At 38.1% G+C, this 25,120-nt stretch overlaps 1 protein-coding gene and 1 pseudogene across 6 annotated transcripts in view; both read left to right on the top strand.

The window, feature by feature from the left end:
* LACC1 (laccase domain containing 1) overlaps positions 1-24,662 on the top strand; it is a 33,684-nt gene extending 9,022 nt beyond the window's left edge. For 5 of the 6 annotated variants that reach the window (XM_040448506.1, XM_040448503.1, XM_040448505.1 and 2 more), the window contains exon 7: positions 304-2,834. The gene's annotated coding sequence lies outside the window, so the exon portion shown is untranslated. Of the gene's footprint in view, positions 1-303; positions 2,835-24,487 lie in introns of those variants that run through there. The other variant, XR_005782450.1, reaches the window with a different exon arrangement.
* LOC121013001 (reactive oxygen species modulator 1-like) lies at positions 21,292-22,554 on the top strand (annotated as a pseudogene).
* Positions 24,663-25,120: the final 458 nt, after the last annotated feature.

Genomic DNA, 25,120 nt, shown 5'->3' with positions numbered 1-25,120 from the left:
GCTGATACCTGATCTATAGTCACAGAGCGAGACAGAGTATAATTTAATTAAGTTAGTATTTATTTCAGATAATTTTCTCAGAGTTATAAAAAAAATTTCATGACAGCGATTTAGTGCTGACCCTTTAGCACATATCTAATTTTCCTTAAGTTTACTTTTAACTGAATTAATATTATTTTTAATCTTCACAATGTCTTTAACTCTTTAATATACAAAAGACTTTAGCATACTTAGTGATTTTTACCTTGATATTATAATAGCATTAGTAAGGGTCTCTTATTTGATTTCAATGTATTTTTACAGATATTGACTGGATTTTTACACAACTGTTTCCTGCCTCCTCCTAAACCAACGACAAGAGACAAATTTAGCTGTTTGATTTACTTAAAACCAAAAGGATTATAATGGATAATTCATCTTAGGTATATTTTTCACTATTATCCAAAACCAAATGATTTTTATTTGATTCTAACAAAATCTAGATGAGGATTATTCGTAAAGTGTGGTCTATTTTCTGTGTTGCATGAATCAGGAATAGGTCTGTTCATTTCAGTATTTATTGGGTACCCTCTTTGTCAGGCATTGGTGAAGCATAGGTGAGTCAAAATAAGTAATAATTTTTCCCCTTGAGTCTAATGCAATGGAGGAGATAAACACTTATAATACTTAAATTTAATTTTGATAGCCGTGGAAGAGTACTGAAGAAGATAGGATTAATTCTCTCTGGAAGGCAGGATAGGGAAAGTGCTATATAGAAAATGATATATCACATGGGCCCAAAAGATGTACAGGCTTTTGACAAATGAAGAACAACCATAACAGGTAGAGGGAACACCATGAACTAGGGCATGAAATTGAGTGTGTAACATGTTCTAGAGAGAGAAGTGTGTAGGCAGGAGTTACTGGAAAAACAGGTTGGAAAGAGATTAGTTAAGGTCTCACATGCCATGTCAGAGAGTTTAGAGTTGATTTTTCAGTTAAAGAGTAGGCATAAAAAGTAGGGGAGTGTTTTTATTTTCTCGACATCTGTAACAGGATGGATTTAAATTGCAAGAGACCAGGCCAGAGAGAATTAGTTAAGAGGCAAAATACTTTAAAAAAGAAATAATGAAGCCTAAATGAAGACCATGGAAATTAAGATGGAGGAGAATAGATGGCGAGACGTTTCAGATATAGAATCAGTAGATCCTCTTAATAGATAATGAAGCGGACAGGTGAGGAAGAGTGGGGAAGTCATTGATGACTCCACGATTTCTGCTTGGTTGACTACCAAGAGTGGCAACAAGAGGAAGAAAGAAGTTTGGGAAAAGGGAGAAGGATAATGAGTTTGACACGCAGACTAAAGTGTATCCAGATGGAAATATTTGGTCAATGACTAGAAATACAGCCCTGTCACATTGGTGGGAGCTGGGAGAAAGATAGAGCTTTAGAAGTTGGCTATGCAGAAATGAGGCCTGAGGCCATTGGAGTAGACTGAATCATCTAGGCAGAATTACAGGATGAGTGAAAAGGAGGTTTGAGGGTGAAACTTCATGCAACACCTGGGTTTGAAGAACCAAGAAGCTGAACCATTAAAAAAAAAAAGATTAATAATTAGAAATAAGGGAAGAAAACCAGAGTATTCCCATTTTGAAGAAAGAAGCCAGTGTGGATGTGAGAGGAACTCAGAATGAGACACAGCATACAAGAAATTTTCAGAGATGGAATAAAATGAGAACTGAGAAGAAACCAGTGGATTAACCATATTGAAGCTGTTCTATAGGCAATGGTGGCAGAGTCGGATTTCAAGACACGGCGAAAGAGGATGCGTAGGTGTCCACTCTTCTTTGATAGTATTTACTAGAGAAGAGAAAGCACTGGGGGCTGTGTATCTCAAAGGAAGGGGTATTTTTTTTTCTTTTGATCAGGAGTTTTAAATATATTTGTAGGCTGAAGAGAGGAGTCAAGCTATGTGTACGTGGGGCAAAATGGTATATATGGCGTGTATTTTTAAAGTGAGTAGTTCATTGCATCTTCAACTTTTTTATTTTATTCATATGTGTCTTATATGAACAGGTAGTAGAATAATAGAAAATTACATTTGTTGGGTATTTACAAAGGGCTTTTATATACATTACCTCATTTTATCTTGACAGCTATTCTGAAATACATAGGCCAGTTGTTATTCTTTTTATTCAGATGAGGAAACTTAAGTCTCATTGAGGTTTAAAATCATATACTTTGTGATAAAGCAGGACTTGAACCCACATCTTAGGACTTCAAATCTCATTTTAGATTTTACAGTTAATCAAAGCTATCTAAGTTAAAATTTTATTTTCAACGTTCTGTTAATATCATCCATTCATACATTCAGTCAAAATTTTGTTGAGGTACTAGGATAGGTTAAAAAAAATACACTTGTAGCCTTTAGGAGGTTTAATATCTACTGAAAGGTGGCAGTCAATAAACCAGCAATTGCAATACTGTGATATGTGTTGTTAAGCCGTCACAACCTGATACCTTGTTCAGTTGAATTCTTCTATGCAACTCGTAAGACAGTGTAAAATTTAAATACCTCGTCTCTTCCAGTTCAGGGAAGGCATTAAACATAGGACAACAATTTCAAACTCAGGAAAAATACTTTTGTTTAATGATAACAATGAAGATTAAGAATAATTTCACACATTAAGAAAGGTTGATCATTTTCCAGTTCTTCACTATGCATTATTTTGTTTGAAGTTTATAAATTTACAAGAGGATTAGGTGACCATATTTCACTTTATGTACCAAAATATTCTAAAACAAAATAATATTATATTTGACTATGACTTTGGATTATCTGTTCCAAAGTATTTTTTTTTTAATTTTTTTTCAACGTTTATTTATTTTTGGGACAGAGAGAGACAGAGCATGAACGGGGGAGAGGCAGAGAGAGAGGGAGACACAGAATCGGAAACAGGCTCCAGGCTCCGAGCCATCAGCCCAGAGCCTGACGCGGGGCTCGAACTCACGGACCGTGAGATCGTGACCTGGCTGAAGTCGGACGCTCAACCGACTGCGCCACCCAGGCGCCCCTGTTCCAAAGTATTTAATGAAAAGTCTCCTTGCTGTTTTACTGAGTGAAAAAGTTTTGATTAACTCAGACACAGAATGACTAGGTTGTTAAATAATTGTGTCTTACTGTTTCTATAAGATCTTTGTCACTCTCAAGCATTTATATATAGGTTTCTGGTACTTTGAGGGTAAAACCACAATGATGATTTTTATTTTTAATAAGTTTAGTTTTCAATCTAAGCTCTGCTACTAATTGCACATATGAAATACTGGTTGTCATTTTATTAAGAAGAGGAATCACGTTTGTAAATCAGATGAGAGTTCATGACATGATTTTTTGGAGGTACTAAGTATCAAACTAAACTTTGTCTAACTGTAGTTTTAAATTGTGAATAGTAATATAGTGACCAAATAAATGTGCTGTACTCCAGTGCTTTATGAAACAAATGAAAAAGTGATCTTTCCACTAGGAGGCAGTATTTCTACAAGTAGCTTTGCTCTTTTCCTTGGTATAAAGTTGAACCAATCTTACTCTGTATTTATTTGTACCAGGAAAGAAAAAAAAAAAAAAAGGTGCTTTTAAAGTTAATGAACGTATTGCTCTTACTTTATATATGCACCATCTTGTAGTTCAAGTCTATAAAAGCATTTAGGAACCCTCACCCACCTGGATCTATCTCACTTCTACAGAATCTCCAGTAATTCCTTTTCTGTAAGTAGAATTTTGGGGGAGAAATTCAGAGAAGCTTATTCTATGACACATGACAAAAACATAACACCCATGGATTCAAAAGCTGGAGGATAAGATGTCAATTACATGTGAATTATATCATTTTATATTTCAAAGTAGATTTAATAATTGTTTTTACTTGGTTGTATTAAAGTTATACTTACAATATATCCATCCTACTTTTTTTTTTTAATAGAGAGCAAGAACGGGGGAGAGGGGCAGAGGGAGAGAAAGAGAGAGAGAATCTTAAGCAGGGTTCACACTCAGTCTGACATGGGGCTTGATCCCACAACCCTGGGATCATGACCTGAGCCATATCACGAGCCGGACGCTCAACCAACTAAGCAACCCCGGTGTCCCAACATCCTATTTGTTATGTGAACTCTTAGATGCCACCAATCTATGGAAGTCTAGCACTTTCAAGAAAGCACTGCTCAGTTATCTATGTGTTTGTGTGTGTGTGTGTGTGTGTGTGTGTGTGTGTGTGTGTGTGTATCTGAGTGTTTGTGCTAAATGGCAAGCAAGAAATGTGTATGTATTATATATAGCCTGTTTGCCCTAAATAATGTAAATTCACACACAACATATTGGATGCAGTGGAATTATGGATTTCTTTTTATAAAGTTTTTGTAACTTGTGCAGTAAAGAATGGGAATCATAGTTTATATGCTTACTGTATGTGTTTATGTGAACTGTGGTCTAGAGCACATGTGTTTCCATTGTAGGCAATGTTTTTAAACTTGTGATATCAGAGATGGGGCGGCTGCTACAAGTAATGAGTTAGTCTATGCTAGCTATTTGCTTAGTGAAGGAAATAGAGTCTGTCATTATGACTTTTTCCAGATTAACACATTTAGTTTGGACTCATGATGATCACGTATCAATTGTGTAGAGACAAACTTTTCATACTCTCCTTAAATAGATTTTCTTTCTAGAGAAATAAATGCTTACATCGTATTTCCTGTGTCCTTGTGCCAAGTGCCTGTGGTAAACTATGTCCCTTCTAAATCTGGAGCAGGCTTTTTGTTTTATTTAATTCTCAGAAGGCTGGGGTGTCCAGTTACTGTATTTTATTAAATAATTAAAGCTTCCAGCAGACTCTTTAGCTCAAAATGTCACATTCCTTTCTAACAACAACAAAAAGAGAGTACTCATTTAATGAGAAACATTTGTGGAAAATAGATGTGTTCATGACAATTGAGTTTTCAGTTTTTAATATCCTCCATTTTCTTTTCTCTCTTTTTTTTTTTTTAATGTTTATCTCTTTATTTTGAGAGCAAGAGAGAGGGAAAGAGAATTCCAAGCAGGCTGCATTCCATCAGCACAGAGCCAGATGTGGGGCTTGATCTCACAAACCGTGAGATCATGACCCAACCCAAAATCAAGAGCTGGACCCTCAACCAACTGAACCACCTAGGTGCCCCTATCCTCCATTTTCTTAATTCCTAGTTTTGCATTATACATTGCTTCAATTTACATATTATCAGTACTTCCCTATTCCTTTACTTTCCTTAAGCACGTGTTTTAGAGTTTATTTTCTTATCCCACCCCATCATCCTCGTGTTTATAATTGATGTTTCCTCTACATAAGGTAACCTAATTCTTTAAGTTTTATACTTGCAAGTACATATTCAGACTTGCGTATAGTGTTGCTTATTGGCCATATCCTATGGGCCCCTCAAAACAATATCCTCCAAACTTAACTCACCATTTCCCCTCCAAATTTTTTCCCCTCTGATGTTCTATTTCAGAGAATGAAACCATTTTTCATGAAGTTGTTCATCCAAAAATCTTGGAGCATTTCTGAATGTCTCCCTTTCCTTCACCTCTTCTTCCCCTACACTTCTGCCTTTATAAATCTATCATCTGTTCCCATGTCTCTCTATCTTAACTGCCAGACATTCAGATCGTCATCTCTCAGGTGCATCATTTGACCAGCCTTCTAACTAGTCCGCCTTCATTGAATCTCTTCTTTTACTGCCATTATTGTTCTAAAATGCAAATCTGGTCATATTACATCCCTCTGTACTATATGATGTTTCTGCTATCTCCAAGATGAAGCCCTACTCACTAACTTTTATAGGAGCTATTATGATCTCACCCCTTTGTTACCTTTTCTATTTCTCCCACTCCCCACTCTCTATTGCATATTCCATCCATTCTGTGCTTTTTTTCATTTCCTGGAATATACCATTAAGCTCAGTCAGACCACAGAGGTTGGTTTGTATTCAAAGACTGACTAGAACTCAAATTAGGTTCAAGGTTACTTTTACTTAGGTTTTCTCCTGAGAAAACAAGCAGCACCGAGGACATACATAATATAAACATCTAAGTGAATGGATACAGCACTGGAGTGTCCCCCCCCCCCCCAATTCCGTAGAGACATTTGACCAAAATTCAGTTGTCAATGTAGTGTATACTCAGCAATATGCCAGGTCATATATAGAAGAATAGTAGTTTTTGTTCCATTAGGCAGGGTGAGGGGCTATGTTAATGTTCAAAGGTCTACCTTCTACAAAATATAACAAAATTTTGCCATATCTAAGCAGTATTGTATATGGTGTGCTCTTGGCTTTGGGAGTAGATTCCCATGAGTCATCACTTACATACGACATCCAGTGCTCATCCCAACAAGTGCCCTCCTCAATGCTCACCACTCATTTTCCCTTCTCCCCCAGCCCCCGCCATCAACCCTCACTTTGTTCTCTGTGTTTAAGAGTCTTTATGGGGGGCGCCTGGGTGGCACAGTTGGTTAAGCGTCCGACTTCAGCCAGGTCAAGATCTCACGGTCCGTGAGTTCGAGCCCCACGTCGGGCTCTGGGCTGATGGCTCAGAGCCTGGAGCCTGTTTCCGATTCTGTGTCTCCCTCTCTGTCTGCCCCTCCCCCGTTCATGCTCTGTCTCTCTCTGTCCCAAAAATAAATAAACGTTGAAAAAAAAAAAAAAGAGTCTTTATGGTTTGCCTCCCTCTCTGTTTGAAACTATTTTTTCCCCTTCCCTTCCCCCATGGTCTTCGGTTAAGTTTCTCATATGAGTGAAAACATATGATATCTGTCTTTCTCTGACTGACTTATTTCACTTAGCATAATACCCTCTACTTCCATTCACATTGTTTGCAAATGGCAAGATTTCATTCTTTCTCATTGCAAAATAGTATTCTATTGTATATATAAACCACATCTTTATCCATTCATCAGTTGATGAACATTTGGGCTCTTTCCATAATTTGGCTGTTATTGATAGCCCTGCTATAAACATTGGGGTACCTGTACCCCTATGTATCAGCACTCCTGTACCCTTTGGATAAATTCCTGGTAGTGCTATTGCTGGGTGGTGGGGTAGGTCTATTTTTAACTTTTTGAGGAACCTCCACACTGTTTTCCAGAGTGGTTGCACCAGTTTGCATTTCCACCAACAGTGCAAGAGGGTTCCCATTTCTCCACATCCTTGCCAACATCTGTTGTTTCCTGATTTGTTAATTTTAGCCACTCTGGTATATGTTGTGAGGTGGTATCTCAGTGTGGCTTTGATTTGTATTTCCCTGATAATGCGTGACATTAAGCATCTTTTCATGTGCTTGTTGGCCATCTGGGTGTCTTCTTTGGAAAAGTGTCTATTCATGTCTTCTGCCCATTTCTTCACTGGATTATTTGCTTTTTGGGTGTGGAGTTTGATAAGTTCTTTATAGACTTTGCATACTAGCCCTTTATCTGGTATGTCATCTGCAAACATCTTTTCCCATTCCGTTGGTTGCCTTTTCGTCTTGTTGATTGTTTCCTTTGCTGTGCAGAAGCTTTTATCTTGATGAGGTCCCAATAGTTCATTTTTGCTTTTATTTCCCTTGCCTTCAGAGATGTGTCGATTAAGAAGTTGCTGTGGCTGAGGTCAAAGAGATTGTTGCCTGTTTTCTCCTCGAGGGTTTTGATGGTTTCCTGCCTCACATTTAGGTCTTTCATCCAGTGTGAGTCTATTTTTGTGTATGGTGTAAGAAAGTTGTCCAGTTTCATTCTTCTGCATGTTGCTGTCCAGTTCTCTCAGCACCATTTGCTGACAAGACTGTCTTTTTTCCATTGGGTCCTCTTCCCTGCTTTGTCAAAGATTAGTCGGCCATACATGTGTGGGTCCAATTCTGGGTTCTATATTCTATTCCATTGGTCTATGTGTCTGTTTTTGTGCCAATACCATATACTGTCTTGATGATTACAGCTTTGTAGTAGAGGCTGAAGTCCGGGATTGTGATGCCTCCCGCTTTGGTTTTCTTTTTCAACATTACTTTGGCTCTTTGGAGTCTTTTGTGGTTCCATACAAATTTTAGGGTGTTTATTCTAGCTCTGTGCACTCTGATTGGGATTGCATTGAATGGGTAGATTGCTTTGGGTAGTACTGACATGTTAACAATGTTTATTCTTCCAATCCAAGAGCATGGAATGTTTTCGCATTTCTTTGTGTCTTCTTCAGTCCTTCATAAGCTTTCTATAGTTTTCAGCATACAGACCTTTTACATCTTTGGTTAGGTTTATTCCTATGTATTTTATGGTTCTTTGTGAAATTGTAAATGAGATCAGTTTCTTTATTTCTTTCTGTTGCTTCATTATTGGTGTATACAAATGCAACTGATTTCTGTACATTGATTTTGTATCCTGAGACTTTGCTGAATTCATGTATCATTTCTAGGAGCCTTTTGGTGGAGTCTTTTGGGTTTTCCATGTAGAGTATCATGTCGTTTGCGAAAAGTGAGGGTTTGACTTCTTCTTTACCAGTTTTCATGCTTTTTATTTCATTTTGTTGTGTGATTGCTGATGCTAGGACTTCCAACACTATGTTAAACAACAGTGGTTAGAGTGGACATCCCTGTCGTGTTCCTGATCTCAGGGGAAAAGCTTTCAGTCTTTCCCATTGAGGATAATACTAGCTGTGGGCTTTTCATATATGACTTCTATGATGTTTAAGTATGTTCCTTCTATCCTGACTTTCTTGAGGGTTTTTTTTTTAATTTTTTTTTCAACGTTTATTTATTTTTGGGACAGAGAGAGACAGAGCATGAACGGGGGAGGGGCAGAGAGAGAGGGAGACACAGAATCAGAAACAGGCTCCAGGCTCTGAGCCATCAGCCCAGAGCCTGACGCGGGGCTCGAACTCACGGACCGCGAGATCGTGACCTGGCTGAAGTTGGACGCTTAACCGACTGCGCCACCCAGGCGCCCCAAGGGTTTTTATTAAGAAAGGATGTTGTATTTTATCAAATGCTTTTTCTGCATCTATTGATAGGATCATGTTTCTTATCTTTTCTTCTGTTAATGTGATGGATCACACTAATGATTTTTGAATGTTGAACCAGCCCTGCAGCCCAGGAATGAATCCCACTTGATCATGGTGAATAATTCTTTTGATATACTGTTGAATTCGATTTGCTAGTATCTTGTTGAGAATTTTTGCATCCATGTTCATCAGGGATATGGCCTATAATTCTCCTTTTTTGTAGGGTCTCACAGAAGCTTTCCTTCTGTTTCTATTTTTTGGAACAGCTATTAACTCTGCTTTAAATGTCTGATAGAATTCCCCTGGGAAGCCATCTGGCCCAGGACTCTTATTTGTTGGGAGATTTTTGATAACCAATTCAAATTCTTCACTGGTTATGGATCTGTTCAAATTTTCTCTTTCTTTCTGTTTGAGTTTTGGTAGTGTGTGGGTGTCTAGGAATTTGTCCATTTCTTCCCGGTTGTCCAGTTTTTGACATATAATTTTTCATAGTATTCTCTTAATTGTTTTTATTTCTGTGGTGTTGTGATCTCTCCTCTTTCATTCGTGATTTTATCTATTTGGGTTCTCTCTCTTTTCTTGAGAAGTCTGGCTAGTGGGTTATCAATTTTGCGTATTCTTTCAAAAACCAACTCTTAGATTTATGAATCTGTTCTACTCTTTTTTTTTTTTTTTTTTGGATTCTATATTGTTCATTTCTACTCTAGTCTTTATTATTTCTATTCTTCTGCTGAGTTTTGGTTTTCTTTGCAGCTCTGCTTCTAGTTCCTTTATGTGTGAGTTTAGGTTTTGTGTTTGGGATTTTTCTTGTTTTTTGAGATTGGCCTGGATTGCAATGTATTTTCCTCTTAGGACTGCCTTTGATACATCCCAAAGGGTTTGGACTGTTGTGTTTTCATTTTCATTTTCTTCCATATATTTTTTAATTTCTTCTTTAATTGCCTGGTTGATCCATTCATTCTTTAGTTGGATATTCTTTAACCTCCATGCATTTTGAGGCTTTCCAAATTTTTCTTGTGGGTCAAGTTTCATAGCCTTGTGATCTGAAAATATGCATGGTATGATCTCAATTCTTTTGTATTTATTGAGGGCTGTTTTGTGACCCAGTATGTGATCTATCTTGGAGAATGTCCTATGTGCACTCAAGAAGAATGTGTATTCTGTTGCTTTTGGATGAAAAGTTCTGAATATATCTGTCAAGTCCATCTGTTCCAGTGTATCATTCAGGGCCATTGTTTCTTTATTGATTTTCTGCCTAGATGATTTGTCCATTGTTGTAAGTGGAGTATTAAAGTCACCTGCAATTACTGTTTTCTTATCAATAAGATTGCTTATGTTTGTGATTAATTGATTTATATATTTGGGTGCTATCAATTAGGGGGCATAAACATTTACAATTGTCAGCTCTTCTTGATGGATAGACCTTATAATTATGATATAATTCCCTTCTTCATCTCTTACAGTCTTTAGTTTAAAATCTAGTTTGTCTGATGTAAGTATGGCTACTCCAGTTTTCTTTTGACTTCCAGTAGCATGATAGATGGTTCTCCATCCCCTCACTTTCAATCTGAAGGTGTCCTCAAGTCTAAAATGGGTTTCTTGTAGACAGCAAAAAGATGGGTCTTGTTTTTTTATCCATTCTGATACCCTATGTCTTTTCATTGGAGCATTTAGTCCATTTACATTCAGAGTGATTTTTGAAAGATACGGATTTAGTGTCATTGTGTTATCTATAGGTTCCATGCTAGTGGTGATGTCTTGTCCTTTGTCGTCTTTGCAGCATTCCACTCACAGAGTCCCCCTTAGGATCATTTGCAGGGCTGGTTTGGTGATCATGCACTCCTTTATCTGGGAAAGCCTTTATCTCTCCTTCTATTATGAATGACAACCTTGAAGGATAAAGGATTCTTGGCTGCATATTGTTCTTAACACATTAAATATTTCCTGCCACACCCTTCTGGCCTGCCAAGTTTCAGTGGACAGGTCTGCTACTACCCTTATGTGTCTACCCTTGTAGGTTAAGGCCCATTTGTCCCTAGATGCTTTCAGAATTCCCTTTATCTTTGTATTTTGCTAGTTTTGCTATGATATGCTGTGGTTAAGATCTATTCTTATTGATTCTTAAGGGAGTTCTCTGTGCCTCCTGGATATAAATGTCTGCTTCCTTCCCCGGATTAAGGAAGGTCTCAGCTATAATTTTTCAAGTAAACCTTCTGCCTCTTTCTCTCTCTCTTCTTCTGGAACTTCTGTGATACAGATATTATGTTTCATTGAATCACCTAGTTCTCTAATTCTCCCCTCATGGTCTAGTATTTTCTTATCTCTCTTTTTCTCAGCTTTATCATTTTCCATAATTTTATCTTCTTTTTCACTTATTCTCCCCTCTGCTTTCTCCGTCCTTGCTGTCACTGCAACTAGTTTATTTTGTACCTCATTTATAGCATTTCTTAATTTGTCGTGACTATTTCTTATTTCCTTGATCTTTGCAGCAATAGATTTTCTGGTATCTTCTATGCTTTTTTTAAGCCCAGCTATTAACCTTAAGATTATTATTCCAAATTCTTAATGAGATATATTGTTTATATCTGTTTTGAGCAATTCTCTAGCTGTCATTTCCTGGAATTTCTTTTGAGGAGAATTCTTCCATTTCATCATTTTGTTTGGTTTTCTGTCCTTTACGTGTTTTAATAGCTTGTTATGTGTCCTGCAACTGTGAGAACTACCATATTAAAAAGGGGTCATACACTGTCCAGGGCCTGGCCCTTCAGGAGGTGTTTTTGGAGTGTGTTGTGTGCTCTCTGTTATTTTGACTCTAGTTGCTTTATCTCCCTACTCATAGTGGTGGTTTGGACCTTCTTCCACTTGTGCTTTGATTTGTTCATTGAAGTAACCCTGGAAAAAATTCAAAATGGGGGGTGGTGGTAGAAGAAGCCTTATTCCATACAAAGAGAGAAATGACAGGAGTGGGGAAAAAGAAAAGAAAAAAAAATGACCAGTTAGAGAATCAGAGAAACTATACTATATTGCTTAATCCAGAGAGAAAGAGGAATATAAAGAAGAAGGAGATACAGAAGAGGTGTAAAAAGAATAGATTTAAAATGTCCCATTAAACAAACCACCAACCAGAATAGAGAAGAGAAGAAATAAGAGGAAGAAAAGAAAGAAAAAATTATATATATGTGTGTATGTGTATACATATACATATACATGTATACATACACACACACACACACACACACACACACAGACACACACACACACACACACACACACACACACACACACACACACACAGAATTGACCAAGAATCAAACCAGAAAATGCAAAAACGCTGGGAGGATATCTGATGCTGCCTTGGAACCAGTGGCTGTGCTGGTTTGGAGGAGGGGCCGTCTGGTTCGGTCAGTGTCAATCTTGGTTGGCAGATGGCAGTTACCAGGCACGGAGGGGCGTGGTTTGGTGTAGGTGGGTCCCGCTTCCACTGTGGCCCTCTGTCCTATTCTCTGAAGCCCCACCTTGTTGGTGATGGAGAGAAAAATGGCACACCCAGTCTCTTTTCCCTGGACTGGGTGTCCCAAATCACTGTGTTCAGGCGTTTGTCACAGTGCTGGGTGTTCGCGAGTGGGCTGGCTTCTCTTGCTCTACAGTCATTCGTGCCTCCCATGTGCTTGTCGGGGATTCAAACCCTGATGTCTTAAATTCCTCTTCACTTGCCCCTGTTCCAGGGTAGTGCCACTCCACCCAGCCAGGGGACAAAGGGCCTCAGGCTGGCCAGCACCTGCAGGGTCTTTTGTCCTTGAAGAGGCTATATGCCTTCTTCCCACAGCACTCAAGGGAGGGGACTGCTCTGACTGCGCCTCTGAGCTCGCTACCAAGCCAGGGTTCGATCCCCTCCTCCCCAGGTGCACGCACAGGGCGGCTGGCCCCAGTCCAGAGGAAGTCCCACAACCCTGGTTCCTCACTCCTAAGGCTGTTTGCAAGTTAGAAATTGGTTCTTTCTCCATTTTTTCCATTCCCCGGTATGTGGTCCAGAGAGGTTTTTCTCTTGTCCAAATATAATCCTACACTTCCACAGCCTCTCTTTCTCTTTCTTTTGTCTCTCCACAGAGGGGGATCCCTCCCCTCCTTGCCTACGCGGCCCATTTTATCTCTCCCAATTCACAATCACATGCCTATGGCCCACCAAGATATCCCCATGGGCCCCTGGAGATATTTCTGTCACTCTGTAGCCCGTCTACTGGCCTCAATACTGCTGTGTTTGAGAGATGGAGGAATTTCGGGCCCCCTACTTCTCTGCCATGTTGACTCCTCCAACTCATAGCCATTCTTTAAGACTCAGACCAGGGGTCATCTTTTCCAGAACATTTTTGTTGGTCATTTTCTTGAGTACTGTCTTGTGTATCATTTTTTTTTTTTATAGTCCTCAGTGTACTGATTTTTAAATGTTGGTCTGTTTACTTGTCTACTGGTATATGTCAGCTCTATCAGAGTAAAGACCAGGTCTTACTCATCTTCATTTTTTAAATATCTAGTGAGGATTAACACATTGTAATCACCTATATCTATAGAAAGAAAAAAGGGAGGGAAAAGGGGAGGAATCCTTTATTGATCATCACAAAGTCTGAAAGGATAAAGATAACAAACCATTTGGGGCATTGTTGTGTGTGTGTATTGTCATTTTTTGCCAAGTAGTTTTCTATCTTCAATATTTAGTTGAATTTATTTAAATATAAATTATAACAATACATTAATGTCATTTTGAGGAAAGAATATCTAAGATGGAGATCTGTTTTAAAGTGTTCCTCCATGTTTCTTTAAAACATTAGAATTTCCAATTTCCAATTCATGTAACAATATAAACTTTAAATTATTGCTTTAAAAAACATGCCTTCTATGGGAATGATGTATGTTAGAGATCAATATGTGTTTTCAAAACTGTTGATTTCTTTCCACCCCTGTAATAATATATTCTAGTATTTATCTTATATTACACAAGAGCCTTGGTCCCTGACCCCATGGAATGAACTTACTTACATCCCATTAATGAAAGGAATACATTCATTTAATCAAATCACTATGACAGGGATCCAGAGAGTGAAGATCAAACAGGTAGGTCTCTTCCATGAAAATTCAATAGCTTGTCAATAGTTCTGTTGATATTTGAAAGTAAAGTAGTAAAAGTATTTTGTTTTGTTTTGGTAGACTCTATTTCTAGAGCAATAGTTCTCAACATTGGCTGCATTAATAGACTTACCTGTTAAGCTTTAAAAATCACCCCAAATCAATTCAGTTAGAATGGCGGGTACGAGTGTTACACAGTGACATCAGTGTACTTGAAAGCTTTCTTGATGATTTTAATGTGTAGCCAATGTTGAGGACCACTGCTCACTGGGTACTTTTATATCTTCAATGTTTAGCTGAACTTATTTAAATAATGATATATTAAAGTCACTATAAAGAAAGAACTTTTGCAATAGAGATCTATTTTAGGGCTTTCAGCCATGTTTTTTGTTTAGTTTAGTTTTGTTTTGTTTTACCCATCGTTAGACTTGCTTGTTTCCACCTTGTAGTAAATTTGAGAATATTGAGTCCAATCTGATCTAAATTTAAAACTTCTTCTCTTCCCAACTTGGACCAGACAGGCATTGTTTGATCCCATGGGCAAAAGGCACACTTACTTACCACTTATTTTAAAAGTGGTGGATTCCCCGAGTTAAAGATTTTTAACATAGGACACAAATAGATGTACAAAGAATGCACCTGGGTCCCTCTCCAGTGCGCCTATGGGACTTGGCAGTAAGGGAAACTCACTCAAATGTAATTTCATCCTACTTGCTAATTGTGAATAATGAAGTCATTTGTGCCTAACTCAGGCATCTCATGTCTTCTGTCAACATTCATGAAACAGTGATAGGCTAACTTACTAGCTTATAAGTAGGATTAGATGAATAAATCCCAGACCCAGCAAAGAACAAGCACCCTAGTTACTTGACTCCCTATCTAGAGTTGCTCAAAAGTGGATGGATAAATCTCTTCATGAGGATACTGCATAAACATAGCAAGATATAAAACCCCAAACTAGTTTTCCTTGGACTTTCAATGTCCTTCCAATTGCGTGAATTTTATTATTCTTTTTAGAAAACATAGTACATAGGTTTAGACTTATCTACAGAATACCAGAAGAATCTTATGGAGTTATTCCATGAGAAGTATATTTGTTGTGCCCCTTCAAGTTGAACCACTAGGAAATCTCTCCATAAACATGACGTCAATACATAAATGACCCAGCTTCCATCCATTGTCTCTATATATCCCTACTCTAATAAATCTTTATTTGCTTTCAGATGAAGGGAAACTCAAGATTATTATGCCAAAAATGTAATTGATCAAAATTGTTAGCACCCTGGGGAGTCAAGGTTTAAATGTCTAGTCTCTGCCTTGAGAACCCTTTCTGCCTTATTGTAAGTTAAATACGCCTGATTTGTTTTATTGGAAATCCATGGACATTAAGTTTCATTGGCATTAATGAGACTTTAGTATCTAAAGCAGAGGTAAGAACGCTCAATATTTTTCTCTCATTGCTGAAAGCCTCTGATAATGTTTATCAGAATACTTCGAAAATGTATATTAAGATCTAGTCTGGCATTCTAAATGAGTGGTAATGCAGGTTTGGGTCACTTATGATATCTGACCTTCACTGAGCATAAACATAGCTTTAACACTAACATGGTCATAATTAACCTCTTACTGTCATCTTCCTTTGTCTTTCCCTTTGCAAATGCTTTGTGTATCATGCACATGCATCCACTGGGTGGCAATATGTACTCAAGAATGTATACTGTTTCTTGTCATTACCCCCCCCCCCCCCATCTAACTGAATTTAAGATGTCAAACATTTTTATGTGGAAAATAGCCATTGTATCAAATAATAAGAAAGAGTATTGTCGGAATTCAAGCCCCTAACTAGAAGTGACTACAGACATTTTAATAATGTTAACACTTCCTGCCACTTACTGACAACCACGTTGGCTCTCCTCCCAATATGTCCACAAACACACATTTGCAAAATAAGTGATTCTTCATGCTCTTCCCATCTCTCAGCATTTTATGGATTCATATGTCACTCCCCGAAACATACACATGCCCTTTTTAAATTCCCCTAACCTATTTTTCTAACTCCAATACTCTTAATTATCTTCTTATTTCTGTGGCTCTTGCCTGACAATGGACCCTTCCCTTTTTCCATACACATTTATTCAAAAAATCAAATAATATAATGTTAAGAGATTTTTACATATCATTAACTTTGACTACCTAATTTTTTTTCCAGATGAGCCAACTGAAGTCCCAATATAAAGTCAATAATGTTAGTGCTGGACGGGAGATTAGAAATCATCTACTTAGAGATTCTACATATACCAGTGTTGAGACCCAGAGATCTAGTGACTTTCTTAGGGTCAGCCCTCAAGTAGTGATGTGGAACCACACATTTACTCTCTTGACCTTCAGGCCAGAGCTCTTTTCACCACAGAGCTTTGCCTTGTTTAATCATTGATTTATACACTTAACTAATTCACCCATTCAACAAAAATTGTTTAAGTAGCGGCTCTGTTCCTGGCACTGTGCTAAGGTTTGTAGGTACAAATTTGGATAGTTTACACCACTTTAAAAAATTGAATCTAAAATTGGGTAAACTGCCACCAGGTGGCATAAGTCCTCAAACTGGCAAGGACATTAGGCAGTTTATAGGTAACCATTCAGTTTTCCTTCTTAGACATTTTTTTTTTTTTTCAAACTGAGATGGTGAGAACTAGTCTGAATGTGTAATCCAGACTTCTTTTCTGTTAAGGTGCTGCCAATCTGCCAGCCTCCCAGGTACAAGTCTTTGAGTTATTTTTCTGTTTCATGTTTTGCTGATTGAGTCACTGTTCCTTCCCTCACCTTTAGCTTCTTTATAAAAACCTTCAATTTAGCAATGTCAGGAAATGTCAGGAAAAAAAAAATACCTTGGGCTAGTCTCAGCCTACTGCAAGTTCACTGCTACTTCTGAGCCTTTGTTCCTGCTGTTCCCTTCCCTAAATTTTCTTCTCTTTTAAACTCATCCTTGACTTACCAGTATCCAACAAATATTTGAATGGTAATTACGGTGATGGTAATATATGAAAGGCCAAACCACGTACTCTGTTTCCATACCAGAATTTGCGATTTCCCTCTCTACCCTTTTGAGAGTAAAGAAGATCTAGTTGGTAAAATGGGTATATGAAAATAGATTGAAGGCAATTACCGGACCATAGTATCAGTCTTGCAGTGGTGGTCGAGAAAGAAATTGGTCCTTGAGTTAGGCTTGAAGGTAACTCAAATAATATAAATGGGTAGAGTCAAAGGTGGTTTTAGAATAGTGAGATGAAATGGCATGGTATTTCAAAGTTTGACAATTTTAGCATGGGTAGAAGATACGATGTGTATAGGTAAATGGCCAACGTTGAAATTAAAAAGAAAGGGACAGATTATGAGGGTCCTTGAATGACATGCAAAGAAGTTAGGACTTTGTCCTTTAGGCATTAAAAGTCATTACGATATTTAGGAAGGAGGGTGACACAAACAGATTTGTAGTTTAGAAAGATCATCCCTAGGTGTATGTGGCATGGATTGGAAAGAGGTGAGACCAGATACAAGGCCAGCAGTTAGGAAATGACCATAGAACCTGGTGGGGGGTATTAAGGCCTGAACCAAGGTAAAAACTGTGCTGAAAGAGAGTCAGGGATGGATCTGAGAGCATCAAGAGAATTTGACAATATGATATTGTGATTTCTAATAGGAAATATGTATTTGGTCTTTGTCCCCTTTCCTGGCAGAGAGCTGCTAAAACTCAAGGCATTTCCTAACAGCAGAGAACCATAAAGGTGTCTTTTTTTACGTTAATGAGATGACTTTTGGAAAACTCCTTTGTAACCAAGGGATGGGGTCTGGTTGCCAGGAGAACTGAGGTAATACTGAAAGGTTTGGGACCGAAAGTTCCCTGAAGGAAAGGGAGCAAGAGCCAGGACTAGAGGTTGAATCAGTCACCAACGGTCAGTGACCAGTGGTTTAATCCATTGTGTCTATGTAATGAACCCAAAATGATGGGTTTCTGAGAGCTTCCAGGTTGGTGAACAGTGAACACACAGGGATTTGGAAGCAGTGGATCACTCAGAGACAGTATGGAAGCTCCCTGCCCTTTCCCCATACCTTGCCCTCTGCATCTCTTCCATCTGGCTGTTCCTGAGTCATATCCTTTTATAATAAACCAGTAATCCACTGAGTAAAATGTTTCTCTGAGTTTTGTGAGCCATTCTAGCAAATTTTCAAACTTGAGGAGGGAGTCTTGGGACCCTCCAATCTATAGCTGATTGTGACAACCTGGATTTGGGATTGGCAAATAAAGTGGAGGGGGTGAGGGTAAGAATGGGGTGTGGGGGATGAAGACAGTCCTGTGAGACTGAGCCTTTAGGCTGTGGAATTGGATGCTATCTCCAGGTACTGTCTTCACTGAGTTGAATTGTAGGACACCATCTGGTGTTGGAGAATTGCTTGGTGATGTGTGGGAAAATTTCTCCCCACAAATTGGAATTGGTTACAGAACATTCAGATGAGGAATAAAATATGAGAGTAAGGACAAAATGCTAGGTGGCCGCCAGGTTCCCGGCTTAGGTCACTGGGTGAATGGTGATGTCATCAAATATGATAGAGGATGCAGGAGGCCAGACTGTCTTTAGAGGATGGTGGTGAATGTCTTGAGTTTACTTTAGGACATATTGTCTGATTATTTTCACTAATCAACTTCATACATTATGAACATATAGGTTAGAATGAAAGATCTCAGTAAAGAAAAACTCCCTTATAAACATTCATCAATTAACATGTCTGTCTGTCAAAAATATTTTAGTGCTTCTTTTATGTCTTATAAGGAGTCAAGTGCACTGGGTATGTGGACCACACATCCCAAGTTTTCCACAGTAGTTTCACTTTCATATTATTCTTTTCAATAGAGGCAATTCATTAAATGTATAATTAATGTGAGTTAATTTTTATGTCTTGTAAGACTTTGCTCATAAGTAAGTTCAAAAGCATAAGTTTTAAAAGGTTTAATAAGGCCTGAGTCCCACCAATAAGAAATCTGTAGTCTAATCTGGAAGAACTCAACATCTATTAAAGAACCATTTAGTGCTAAATTTTGATATTGTGGGGCATCCAGAAAGTGGCTGTCATTTTTGGAAGGAGGAATCAGGGCTAAGGTGAAGCTGGAATTGCAGCAGTGCTCTAATAAGGAATCTGAAAAAGTATCTGAAAAAGCAGACAATGGGTGAGGAAAGCAGCATTAGGAAAAACACTAAGTTGGACATGGCCTCAGTGTGTTCAATGGAGACTGAGGACCATGGCCTGCCTATCTTGATTAGTCTTTTGATTCAGCCACAGAGAGTGGCTGATAGGTTGTTCGACTCCTATTCCTGCTTTCCCACACCTACCTCCTCTTTAGTATTCACTTTGTGAATATTTTTCTAAGGTATAATGAAGATTTCTAGCGATGCAGTTTCCATGATCTCTTTTTCCATTCCCTTGCTGTCTTTTTAAAATTTTCATCTCATTGTGAATTTCCACTTTTCTGACCTACATCGTAAAAGTTTGCTAAATTTTATATTCCCTAATCAGTCACCTTAGTTTCTATGTTTGGTAACATTCCCATTTGCCTATGAGGTCCACATGCAGCCTTTTGAGGCAATGTAACTGAAATTCCCATTAGAACTAACTGTGTAATAATGAGATCTTCTTCCAACATATTTTCAAGAGCTATGGACAAATTAATGTGGAAGTGAAACATCCGTAGTGTGACAAGGATATGTATCAGTGCCTCCTGCATGGTGGGCATTTGATAAATCTTTTCAAATGAATTGGTTTTACATAATAACCTGTTCATAAGGAAAAGAATGCATCTTTTCTGGCGTATGCTTTGCATAGCACTTTTTACTATCAGAACAAGAAATACAGCAGGAGGCTCAAGGGATAAGCAGTTAGGCCATGGTTCTTCTGGGTACAATTTCCTCTGGCATCTCCTTCAGTCAAGTCAAGCGGACTCCTATGCTCTGAGTGGAGGTGAGGGTCAGGGAACTGGTATGCCAACCCCCTTCTGTCCAGCGGGCCCTAGCCCAGAGATCTGTATGAAGTATATCAAAACACTCGTCCAAATGGCTAATGTACACTTTAGCTATTTGTTCACAAATAGGAGTTCTGAATGCTTTGGAAACAGTTTGTTCTTTAAACTTTGTGAGCATTCCTTTTATAATTTGCTTATGCTCTTTGTTGAATAAGCTACTAATGTCTCTGTTAGAACAAAATTAAAATTCATCTAGGCTCACTTTGATGGTTAATCACAAATTTAATTTTAGCAAAGTCCAAATTAATGAGATTTTTATTATGTATGTATGTATATGTATATAGGGTTACATGTGTATGAATGAAGAATGATAGCAATTTAGAACTGGGAGGAAACATACAGAAGAGTTCTGTTGAAAGCTTACATTTTACCGATGAAGAGATTTGTGACTGGTAAATTATTCTTTTTTCTTGTACTCAAGAGACTAGTTCTATATTTAAACACAATCCAGAAATAGCCTCTTTAAAGACATAATTTGCTACGATTCCATGACTCTGGAGCAGGTTACATGTTACATAATGCTCTTATTTTTATTAGCTGTGTCTTACCATCGTCTGTAAGTCTACAGGCACTTTGAAAATAGAGATTTTGTTGTATTTATTTTGCATTTTACAAATACCTGCTTCATCCCACATCTGATACTGGACTGAACATTAAGCCATCTGTAGGCAGCCATGATCCTATACTGAAATTAAGGAAACAGGCCTTAAAGTGGTAGGTCTCTTGTGAGTTTTGCACATTTTCTTTTGCTTCAGAACATCTGATAGTTTCCCTAGACCTTGTTTGCTGATAGAAACCTAACCAATTTGACAATAGATTTCATATTAAAAAATAATAATAATATAAAAACAGGGAGGGGGACAAAACAGAAGAGACTCATAAATATGGAGAACAAACTGAGGGTTACTGGAGGGGTTGTGGGAGGGGGGGATGGTCTAAATGGGGAATGGGCACTAAGGAATGGGCACTAAATGGGCACTAAGGAATCTACTCCTGAAATCATTGTTGCACTATATGCTAACCAATTTGGATGTAAATAAAAAAAAAAAACAAAAACAAAAGAAAGAAAACAAGTTAAAAAAAAGAAAAGAAAAAAAGAAACCTAAGTTGGCAGTCTTCACCTGATATTATAAAGCTGCGTCTCTGCGTTCGGGCCCTCCCATCCCATTGTTTCCCCACCCCAAAACCAACACCTGATTTGGACTGGACTGAATTTACCATTCCCCAGTTTGGATACAAATTAGAATTGTTACCACTGTATCAGGCCCCCTTCCTTGTGCCCCTCAGCTCATCCTCCTTCCTGACATGCTGAGTATAACGCAGGCAGCCTGCTGTAATCTCACTCTTTGAGAGCTTAAACTATTGCTTACCTGTCACTATTACACAAATGAAATTGGTGTTGAACAATTTGAAAGAAAAGATTTTGTCATTAATTATTCACTTGACAAGTATTTATTGAGTACCTAATATATACGAACACTGCATGATGTTGCATGTGCTAGAGATACAACAGGGAACAAGACCAAATCCCTGCCCTCATGGAGTTGACATCCTAGTCCAGAAGAAACATGAAAAACAAACAAATGAATAGATATATAATATACAATTATTGCTAAAAAGTAAGTGCTGTGAAGGAACATAAAGCAGGGAAAAGGAACAGAAGGTGACATCACTAATCAAAATCACTAACGTGAAGGAAATGCAAATCAAAACCACAATGAGACATCACCTCATACCTGTTTGCATGGCTATTATCAAAAAGACAAGAGATAACAAGTACTGGCAAGAATGTGAAGAAAGAGAGCCTTGTGCACACTTGGTGGGAATTGGTGCGGCCACTGTGGAAAACAGTATGGAGAGTCCGCAAAAAATTAAAAATAGAGCAACCAAAACTGGGTAACTGAAGACATGAATGAGATGCTGGTGGTCATGGGTCCCTATAGACAGCTGCAGATGAACTGCTTCGACCCCATGAAGATGGGCTTTTGTGATGGGCTGTGCAGTGGTGTGGTGGCTGAGGCACTTTCTGGCACCTTTTCCTCAGGAAAAGGATTAAAGTGTGGGGTCAGGAGTTGATGGTGGGATCAGGAAAACCATGATGCAGGGTGGCAGCACCTTTGGCACATTCATGGCCATCGGGATGGGCATCCAATGCTAATCAGGGCAGTGGTTGCCCACTACAGCTACTCCTTCCCATCAGTCCCAGCTCACATACTATAATAAAAGGCTTTGAGTAGTTAAATAAGAGCCACCATATGATCCACAAATTCTACTTCTGGATATTTATCTGAAGACAACAAAACCACTGATTTGAAAAGATAAATGTACCCCTATATTCATTGCAGCATTATTTATGATAGCCAAGATGCAGAAACAACCTAAGTGTCTATCAATGTATGACTGGATAAAGACGATCCACATACACAATGGAATATTACTCAGCCATAAAAAGAAGGAAATCCTACCATTTATAATGACATGGATGGATTTCAAGAGCATTATGCTAAGTGAAATAAGTCAGATACAGAAAGACAAATACCGTATGATCTCACTTATATGTGGAATCTAAAAATATATATATATAAATAAAAGAAACTCCTCCCCCCCGCCAAAAAAAAACCAAGCTCATAGATACAGAGAATAGATTGGTGATTGCCAGAGGTGGGGGTAGGGTGGGCAAATGAGTGAAGAAAGTCAAAAGGTTTAAATTTCCTGTTATAAAGTAAAGAAGTCCTGAGGATTTAATGTAATAATGGTGACTATCATTAGTAACACTATAATGTATATTTGAAAGTTGCTGAGAGAGTAGATTTTTAAAGTGCTAAAAAAATAGAAAAAAAATGACAGGAGGGAGTGCTGTTTTAGAAAGAATGATCAGGGAAGGCCTAGACTAGAGACATTTTGGAATCATCTGCACAGATGGTATTGAAAGTCATCGGACAAGTGAGATCATGTAAGGAAGAAATGTACTTAGTGAGGAGACGTCTGAGGGCTCAACCCTGAGGCATTCCAGCATGAGAGGTAGGGAACTGAAGAGGATTCAGGAAAGAAGGTCAAGAAGGAACAGCCACTGAGGTAGAAGGATATGCAGGAGAGTGTAGTGTTCTTGGAAGTCAAATTGAGACAGTACTTCAAAAAGGAGGACAATCAACTTAGACCAGAAATCAACTTTAGAATTTGACAATTAGAAGTTAATTGGTGATCAAGGACACAACATTTTTGTTGAAATAGTGAGACCCTGATAGGAGTAAGTTCTAGAGAGAATGAGAGGAGAAGAAAGGGAGAGTGAATGTGCACACTACCTTTGCACTACATTGCTACGAAAGGAAGCAGAAGATAGGCAGTACCTAGAGAGGGCTGTGACTAAGAGAAGCTTGATTTTTCTAAAATGGGAGAAAGAACATCACTTTTGTGTGCAGAGAACAAAGATACAGCAGAAAGAAAGCTGATGATGCAAGAGAGAGGGGTTATCGTATAGGCAAGTTGCGGTGAGATTCAGTGTGCGTGCAGACCACATTTCCTCCAGTAAAAGCCTAACTTTCAGCCAAAGAGTTAAGGCATTGCAAAAGAAGGCAAATGGGCAATGGTAAATTAACCATTTTGGCAAGTGTGTATTTCATTTCTGCTCCATTTTGCTCTCTCTCTCTTAAGTTACTATGCATAATATAAGTGAAGTTATACTGATAGTAAGAATATTGATATACAGAATTTTAGACAGTGACCCTTCAGTGAAATTAATGGTATCTTAATGAATTATTTGTGGTTTCAAATCCTAGAACAACTTGAAATGTACACTCTTCAGTGTATGGTAAATAAACTATCACATCCTTGCAATTAGACCCATATCATTAAAGTAATAGCAGCTTCCCTTTTTGTAGCATGTCTGCTAATGGAGCTTTAGTTTTCTTGAGGAAAGCCTCAGAGAAAACCCAAATGGGAAAAGTATGACCCTACCAACAGAAAATACAACCTTTCCTGTTTGGATTTTTCTCTTTATAGTACTTCAGCTCTTAGTTCCCAGGCATAAATAGGGGTAGAAACTGACCTAAAGTCCAATGTACTTAAAAAAACAAATTCTACAGGATGAGGAATTTTGATGAGATAAATAAGAAACAAGATTTTCAGGACATCACAGTTGTGATCAGAAAGGGGAGCACTCTCAGTGAATATAAAACCTTAAGACAGATGAGATGGATTCCTGTCAGTGTACAATTAGACTTTTAGATTTAGAGAAAGACAATAAAGATCATCTATTCCAACCACTTTATTTTACAGATGAATAAACTCAGTGACCGAGTGATTAAATTACTTAATACGAAGATGCAGAGGTGATTAGTGGCTGTGTTGGGTGAGTTTTAGAATTAACACAAAGAAAACTAAAATATAATAATGATGATAACATTTATTGAGTGCTTTCATATACGAGGCGCCGTGCTGACTACTTTACAGTCATAACCTCAATTAAAATTTACAGCAGCGGTTATACAGAACTATACGAGGTGGAAAGTAGGAGATTTCTTAACTGCTACTTAATTGACTTACCAAATTCACTACTTATCTCCATTACCTTCTCTTTAAATAACTGATTGATGCAGGTGCCATGATGAATACTTGAGGCTGGTAAGTTTCTTTCAAAATTTCTTTCTACTTATCTAATCTGTAATCTATTGGTAGGCATAATCTACATTGGTGTCAGTATCACCTGGGGACTTGTTTAAAAAAACATACCCAGACTCCAAGGCTTGATAGCAAGTGTCCCTCATCCTCTTTGGACTAGTGGCTACTCAAGACATGCTTGTCTTATGGTAAAAGGCAGGAGTTAAGAGAGCAAGACCAATTGTGCAAGCACAGTTCAAAGTTCTGTTTATGATACGTCCACGAACATCCCGTTAGCCAAAGCAAAACAAA

This window comes from Herpailurus yagouaroundi, unplaced genomic scaffold (assembly GCF_014898765.1).
Source record: "Herpailurus yagouaroundi ecotype Mexico unplaced genomic scaffold, PumYag 197, whole genome shotgun sequence".
Taxonomy (NCBI): Eukaryota; Metazoa; Chordata; class Mammalia; order Carnivora; family Felidae; genus Herpailurus; species Herpailurus yagouaroundi.
The sequence above is the reverse complement of the archived record's forward strand: the minus strand, read 5'-3'. Positions and strand labels throughout refer to the sequence as shown.